This window comes from Liolophura sinensis, chromosome 7 (assembly GCF_032854445.1).
Source record: "Liolophura sinensis isolate JHLJ2023 chromosome 7, CUHK_Ljap_v2, whole genome shotgun sequence".
NCBI classification, from domain to species: domain Eukaryota; kingdom Metazoa; phylum Mollusca; class Polyplacophora; order Chitonida; family Chitonidae; genus Liolophura; species Liolophura sinensis.
The window spans coordinates 51,003,065-51,011,770 of NC_088301.1; the positions used below are offsets into that span (position 1 = coordinate 51,003,065).

Below are 8,706 nucleotides of genomic sequence, written 5' to 3' on the forward strand. Positions count from 1 at the left end.
TCTTGCAGATGCGGTCTCTAACATAAGGACATGATAAACAAGGGAAATTGAACAGCCACAGTTGACACGCTGTGTTGTTCACCAAAGATTCTGTTCTATGTGTGCTATGTTTGCCTTCTGTCTGTGATTCAGCATGTGTCATCTGTGTGCAGAAAAACGACACACAATGTTAACATGCCCTATGTTTTTAAAAGCGATGTGAATATATGTAAATATCGGATCCACCTGCCTGAGATACATTTCCAAGAGGTTACACAGTGTCTAATGGACTCTTGTGATGTTGGAGGAATAACTTCTTCGGATGATATCAAGTCCGCACTATACAAGGAACAAGACGGCTTCCAGTAAGTTCCATTACTTCATATTGTTTGTTTCTGAACTTACTTTCCTGTGTAGCCTGTAGTGTGTTAAATAGATCTATGGCGATAAAATTAAATTTGTGTGCTGTCCTTTGCTCTTGACTATGAGATTTCAAACTGTACTAAATTAGTACGTTCATCACGTTGCTAAGCGAAGTTCACATTTTTACATCATATTCTATCCGTTCTGACAGTAGAGGCTGCCATGTCACGTCAACGGAGTAAAGCAATCAACATGCGTATATGAGTGCGCATGAAATTGACTTGCCGCGTAAATGGTACCCCTTTTTCTTCCAAAATATTCAACAGGCTATGTTTACCTCAGTCGAAAATCTCATAGGTTATAGTGTAAATGAAACTAATTAACGTAAATGTATACTGAATGGATAACGGCACATATACTCATGTCCTGTCCGTGATGCATGCACGAAGTATCGCCTGGCTAGCAACATTTGTCAGGTCTTCAGGGATCCATGCATGCATGGTATGAAATTCCCACATATGCCAATTCTCCATACGGGGATTGAAAGAAAGTATATAAAGTACAAAAATAAGACGGAATCATACAGAGAGAGGCTGTCCTTTGTCATGACAACAATATACTAATCGTAAACATTCAGGATAAAACCTTGGCTGTGGCTAGCTCTGGATGAGAACGCTCATATGGCCTCGCACAGTAATGGATTGCAAAATTTCGGAAAACTGTCGATTACTAACCTCCTCGGCCTGTCCAGTTACTAATTTACAACGCTTAGTGTCCCAGGGCACCTGACTATTAAAATCTCGAGCTTTCGATCATCCCAAAGGTAAATATCCATCCATATTTCAGCAAGTTCAACTTCACTCGCCTGAACTTCACAAGATGGCGGCCCATCAAACACTTCGTCCAAGTTCCTGTATCTATGCGTCGAAACAAATATTCGTATACCAGCCATCAACCAATAAGGTCAATAATTGCAATACCAATTCCCAAAAAAATAGCTAAGAAAGTATATAAAGTACGAAAATAGGACGGAATCATTCAAATAGAAGCAGTCAACAGTTTCCAGTGGTGCTGGAAAGATGTAAGGTATGATCTAGGCGACTGAGTGAAATCAGTATTCAAATCGTGTATCATGCTAGAATATCAGTTGCCGATAACAAAATGTGCATCTCAAATGCGCTTTGATTGCAACTGTTCATATATCCAACGTGGCGATCTAATTCAACACGATGAATATACCGCCCATAGCCCCGGGTTAAGCGGAATTAGACACAATCAAGAAGCAGAGCCCCACAGATTCTACACACTCTGTCCACATTGACTTACATGAGAATTATACTCACTGTAAAACTTAAGAAACTTGAGGCGAAGGCGTTCGATGGAGTAACCTTGACACACTAGTCTTTGCAGTAATAAGTTTTGACGTTGAGGTTCTAACAAATGCTACAAGGCGAAATATTTACGCGCCATTTGCAGGACTCTTCGGTATATTGCAGTCCAAGTAACAATAATTCGCATTGTCAGAGCTGAAACTGTCTTTCCGGTAGTCAAGTCTGCCAAAGGGAAAACCGTTTTGGTCTTTGTACAAATATTGGCCCAGATAAAATGTACCATCTGGAGAGTCTTTGGATTTCCTTTAAATCCAGCAAAGGTGAATAAATATCTTTCACAGCCTTTGCCATACACGGATTTTTTAAAGCCAGTAGAACATCAATATGTCGTTTAGTGAATGAGAAAGACCGGGCCTGGCGAGTATTACTCCTTACTAGTTTCTGCATACTTAGACACACATGCCCATTGATTGGGTCGGGAAACAACAGCCATTTTGGCAGCTTGGAATCAGTGGACAGGTTGAGGTTGCTAAAATGTGGATGGATATTTACCTTTGATGTGATCAACAGTTCAGGATTTTAAGACAGGTGCCCTGGAACGCTAAGCACTGTAAAGGAGTAACTGGACAGGCCCGGGAGGGTAGTAACTGTTCGTTTTACGAAAATTTATGATGGTTCCCACAGAGATGAATGGGAACAATCTATGACTTCGCGAAGCCATCTGAGCGTTGTTGTCCAGGACTACACTGTGGCAAAGTTGTTAAATTACTTTAGGTTTAACTGTGCATTTGAGGAGTTGAAGAAAAATTAGACAATGTGACGATTTTACTCTGTATTTCAGACAATGATTATTTTAAAGATGGAGAGAATTTTGCTGCCTCTGATGATAGTCCTCTTGTCCCACAGAGCACTTGGACTCTTTTTTCAAAGAAGTAAGTAGCTTCCTACAGATAACAAACAGATTTTATATATCGGGTAGAGATGCGTTGTGTTGCACTGGTCGCATGTTCTAATCTAAGTTCGTTTCTTACCTGAACAATATTTTATTATATTATCAGGTAACCACAGGTTACGTAATTTAGGTAGACCTGTCTCTGCATTGACTTCCTCGTGAGGCGGATCGACTTGTAGCTGGATGTGAATGTTAAGGGTGATTCCTGGACCCTATTGTCTGTATGAATTGATGGGAATTTTTAAATTAGGAACATTTGTGAGTTCAAGAGAATAAATGAATCGCATTTCTGGCATGAAGCGACGTAGCGACGTTTTGTAGTGATAGATCAATTAACAATTGCTTAACCTCGAGCCACGGCTTGACTTACGACACATTAAGACAACCTGTGAGCGAAATGTCGCAGGTAATCTTCGTGAATATTCGTAATCTTCGCACGACAGACCATACGGGATCTTGATGAATTTGAATATCATCAGGCAATAGGAGCGGTCGAATAGATGTACATAAATCATGCGTAATCTAAATAGATCGATCTTTGTCGTAAGAGATAAATGCGAGCAAGATGGATAGCATGTACGTAATCGTTTTTCTAACCAAGTGCCTTTGATATCAAGCAATTAAGTGACTACCGCGGGTGACCAAGTCGATGGGTCGTATGCAGTGTTAAGTGGGAAGCTGTCGTATGGGCATGCTTGGCTGAACAATGTATTTTTTCTCATTATTTATGCTGAACTCAACGTTATTTGACAGGCAAATGTCAAGGGAAGACCTACTATCCAAGGTTTCAGTTGTGCTGCTGGGGAGTGACTGGTCCGAAACTACCGTTTGTGCAACCCAGATGCTGCGGTACGAAAGTGTACGGGGCCAAAGTTAGTGGGTGTTGTGGACTTCGGGTCTATACCCGCCTTCTTCAGAAGTGCTGCAATTCGGAAATGAGTGTCGTTAGATTTAAGTTTCAGAGGTGTTAACCTGCTCGATATGAACCCAGAAGAAGCAAATAACCTGGGGCTATATGACACTGGATAATGTCAAATCTGGAATGTAAATTAATTTTCTGCATTAAAAATCATCCTTTGCGTTTGATCTTTATGTCACGATTCTTTTGTTGATATGCACGTTCAGGTATGTAGCAATGTGCTTTTGGGCGACTTAATTTCGTTTTTTTATGAAACTTTTTTATATCTAAAGCACTAGATTTTATGATGCAACTTAATAGCTTAATATTATACTCAACAATTTGCTGTTTAGCATGCAAGACCTTCAGTAAGCTGAAGCAGGCACACAATTACATGACTAACACAACACAACAACTGTATGGTTATAGAGCCTCGCCTCGATAGACAACGACCGAGGATTTTCTGAACTTTTGTTTGCTTAAGCTTGGACATTTCTTGGGTATTTTTAGCAGGTCACAATACCCACATATTTCATTCTTGCTTCACGTGAACACCATGAAACTGCATGGATAGCTGCACGTAGCTTTAGCTTATGAACCTAAGAACTTCATGTCTCTAACACATGCAGCAGATAATATCTAGCGCAACCAATATACTTCGCTTACCGCCGTACGGTGATGACTAAGAAGGAATTGCCAAGACCCACTCAGATTTCGAAGCCTCAAGTACAGTCTGTTGAGCTCCTTCCATGGTCACGTTCTAAGTTATTGTATAATTTCTTAGTTCTTTGGATTGTGTTAACGTTGTTTTGGAAGGTGGTCTTAAACGTCCATTATGAAAGCCGCCACTGCAGTGAGGTCACTACTCGTCCTCGAACAAGTTTCTGTAACTGAAGGCCTTTTGCCTCTTGACATGTCTGGGGCCCGTTTTTTTGCTACGAATAAGGTGTAACACTACATCAAATGCACCATGGCTACGCATCTCTATAGTATGCGTCGCTCAGACAATTATGTTTGATAAGCTACACCTTCTTCGCAAAACGGGCCCCTGACAGACTTCACGACATGAAACTGCATGGATAGCTGCACGTAGCTTTAGCTTATGAACCTAAGAACTTCATGTCTCTAAACACTTCACAAATATAAATTCCGACACGCAGCTTAGCAAATGTCCGTAGACGTAGCTGAAGAGGCCAAGCATCTCCTTCCGCTAATATCAGAATGACCTCAAATGGAATTGTCTAATTAGCCGAATCTTACAGAATTATAAGAAGTGAAATAATGATATGAAGCTGCCCGACACGTGCAACATAGCATTGGGTGGTTTATGTTTGTTGGCATCTATTGCAATTCTACATTTTTTTGCAAAAACAAAGTACTAAACATTTTACTGCAACCTTTTAGATCGTTTTTTTTTAACTTACTGTCCATGCATACATAACTACCGGTGGTGATGTATTTCACTTTGATATGTTCAAAATGGCACAGCGCTCTGACAAGATGAAAAACCCGGTTTTGTACCAACGGGTCCATAGAATGAATGGCGCCTTATTCAGTTATCGATTTGTACAATCATTTCAAACCTATAATCTGGTCAAGCGAAGCCTATGTGTTTGGAAAAAGAGGCGACATTCCCACATGTACCTTGAGATGATGTCGAGAAAATTAGCTTTTTAATAAAACCAATCATGTAATATAGGCAGATTACGTCTTCAGCGGATGGAATAGTTATTATTCATCAAAAATTGAAAACAGATGGATAAGTTAACTCTTGACCAGAGAATATTGATCTTACTAAGGTTGATATAGTACGCATTAATGGAGTTTGAATATTCCACATCGATTCGCCTTACCGGCCCCAATAGCACAGTTGGTAGAGCGTCCGCTTCGGGAGCGGTAGATCAAGGGTCTAGCTTGGCATTCAGCATGCAGGGGATAGCGAAACCACTGGTTGACCCGTATCAGTATAATGGTTCAGGCGGGACGGCTTATTTTCCTTCGGTAAGGCGTCTCAATGAAGCAGCACTAAATAAAGGCGCGGTGGAGATCCGTTTGCAACAAGCAGGCACATTATATGCACTCTAAGGATTCCTTCGTCGTCATATGACTGAAAAATTGTTAATTACGACCCCAAGCACTCACTCACTCACTCGATTCGCCCGCATGCATACATTGCACAACAGAAATGTTTAACATTCAAACGTAAGCATGTTGCGATTTTATTTCGGACGTTCATGCAGGCTGAAGTATATATTTTCAAAAGTAACATTGAAAAGTTTAAATTATAATAATCTTAACCTGAACTGGTCATGTCCATAAATACATTCATGCATTTGATATATTTTCGAACATAGAAATATACGAATATGTGTATGAGTGTGTACCCACCGAAGACAAAGACTATACAGCATGGAGAGCAAAAGCAAAGCAGCGACAGCCGTGTAATAGTTGGTTAAACGTGGTTACACGTAACCGGTGAAATACCGCCTAAAGTTTAAATCAGTTAAAATTTTATTTAAATTTTCAGGAATTAAAATGTATAAACACTTTCAACTTATACTCCCCTCATCACCAACTATTCAGAATCAGGAAAACATAGTGATGTTATTGTAATTTACTAGACTGGTCACTGGTCTAGATCTCCATGAAATGTTTTCTTGTCATGATATTTAATTAACAATCATGAAAACAATGAAAATAGACCAGGATTCAAAGATCCTTAGTCCAGCAAGACAATCCTGGTTTATGTACGAATCACAATACAGAGTCACATGTAGATCAACTGAACTGGCTATTAGAATAGACATTTCAAGGTGTGGTTAAAAGTATTGAAGTGTCAATAGACCCATAACAATTTTACCTAGGAAAACAAATCATCCACAATTACAACTTACAGAAAACAAATAATGTGAAATGTCAGAAACTGCTGAATCAAATATCCATAATTATATATATGGAAATATATCCATGACTATTTTGATTTTCACACGCCCAGAATACTGTATAATTTTCAAATGGCCACCAAAACTACTCGAGATGCCAGAGGTTGAGTATTGCGATAGCAACAGTACAAACCGTGCTGCAGATAAATTAAAAATCTCGAAACGCATGCTTGGGTAATCATAATCAAACTCGAATATGTACAGTAATTCGCTAAATCTCCACATGTAAATGGCTAAAACTGCGATCTATTCATTATTGTTCCACAACTGAAGATGCTAAATGGTACTTACCGGGCTTAAGGTTTATCTCAATTCTAGGGCAGCAAACACGCAATGAGATGCAGCGCTCCCTTACTTCTAATGATTTTAAGCTTGTCGTCTAAAAAGTTTCATAGGATTTTAAACCGAATAAATAAACATGCGTGACAAATCTGGTTGGGTATTCTGTTGTGTTAATACGGTCTAAACTTATTTTAATGTTTTCAGCTTCCATTGTATTAAATTTGTGCACAAAGATTGTCTACAGTATCTATGGTAAAGGTATAGTTTATTTCTTTTGCTCGGCGACGTTAAACCCCAAGCACTCACTCACTCTTTTGCCCGGAGATATATCTCTTGAAATAACAGGACCAATTAATTTAAGTACACTTTTACATTAAAATTTTTGTCGCATTTTGTTTTCAAATCTTCCTTACGCAATGTATTTACACATTGTAAACGGATTTATACTGCGGTTGGGACTTACAAAGTAACAGGGGCGTGAGAATGTCATAAATATAAAAGTGAAAGCAACACAAGGCACCCACTCACCTTACACGATTTGCAAGTATCAATATTTTCCTCTTGATTGATTTTATACGGGCCCAAAAGCTTGAGGTAGTGCAATAATTTGACCTGGGATTAACATAGATTAAATCTTAATCCCAAATCGAATAGTGGCTATACAAAGTATGTTTGAAAAATTTAGCTCACGGAATATGTATTCTAATTCAAATAATTAAAGTCCGGATTGAAGAATAGAGAAAATGTGTATTACATCACTAACGACATGTATACTATACACGGTGTCGACTTATATGCTTATACATACTGGTATGTAAGTTCTGTGTGTGTGTGTGTGTGTGTGTGTGTGTGTGTGTGTGTGTGTGTGTGTGTGTGTGTGTGTGTGTGTGTGTGTGTATATATATATATATATATATATATATATATATATATATATATATATATATTAAATGATATCAGCTGATAAAACTACACATGTTTAATGCTGCCATTTCTACTGTATTGAGCAGTTTTAATACGTAAGGCCTACCCTACTGGTCGAAGAGTTTAACGAGGTAACGCCAAGATTACAGACAAGAAGATCGTACACCCTGAGTGAAATGACATTACCATTAGCATACATCAAGTATCGGACATAAACTTCCATGAATGTTTAAACTTCCCAAAGGGCATCCAGCTGACATTACGGTGTACAAATGCTCCTTATTAGGAGGCCATCGACAAAAAGGTGAATCGTCGTAAACTTGTTTCTTAAGGACATGCTTGGTGTCGAAGCAGCACAAGACTTCTCTTCGTATCACAGCACTTTCTGTACTGGTATAAGTAAGTACGAGTTCCACAGCAATGAAATCCATGCCCTCTGCTATACACTTTAGTCCCGCAACATTGCAATCCAGTTAACTTCCGCTGTAAGACGCCATCGCAACACATATGCTCAGCCATGTCGTAGACAATTTCACCACATATACCTACAAAATAGCGTGAAAATATTAATACAGTGTAAATATCCTCTGTATGCTGTAGTCCTTTACGTCATGGTGTCACATTATCTATAATTGGAACAGTGTGTTCACTGACGGCATACTATATCTAGTGTTGTAGATATTATACAAAATGATGTAAAATGTGCATATACATTAAATGTTATTCTTAAATGTTATTACATCATGACATCAAATGGCAGTCAGGTGAAGGAACCTTTGGCAAGTTACTTTTCCATTTGTGACGTGCGGATACGCCAGCCATATATTAATGGAAGAAAACGAATATTAGATATACTAGATGGCCATATAAGCGATACCGACCGCTGATCATCGCAAGTGCCCCTCAATCAGTGGGAGTGGGAAAATGCACGAATTGCTTGCCCAAGCTCAGTATTAAACACACATCTCAAGTGTGCTGTAGGGATTCAACAATCCCGATTGTTACAAAAGAAACGTGAAACAAAATGTTATACAC

General features: G+C 39.0%; 1 long non-coding RNA gene across 1 annotated transcript; it reads left to right on the top strand.

Annotated features, from left to right (window-relative positions):
• The first annotated feature begins 219 nt into the window (after positions 1-219).
• Positions 220-3,566, top strand: LOC135470077 (uncharacterized). The gene is made up of 3 exons (XR_010444373.1): positions 220-344; positions 2,515-2,605; positions 3,379-3,566. It is a non-coding gene; the product is annotated as an uncharacterized LOC135470077 (long non-coding RNA).
• Positions 3,567-8,706: the final 5,140 nt, after the last annotated feature.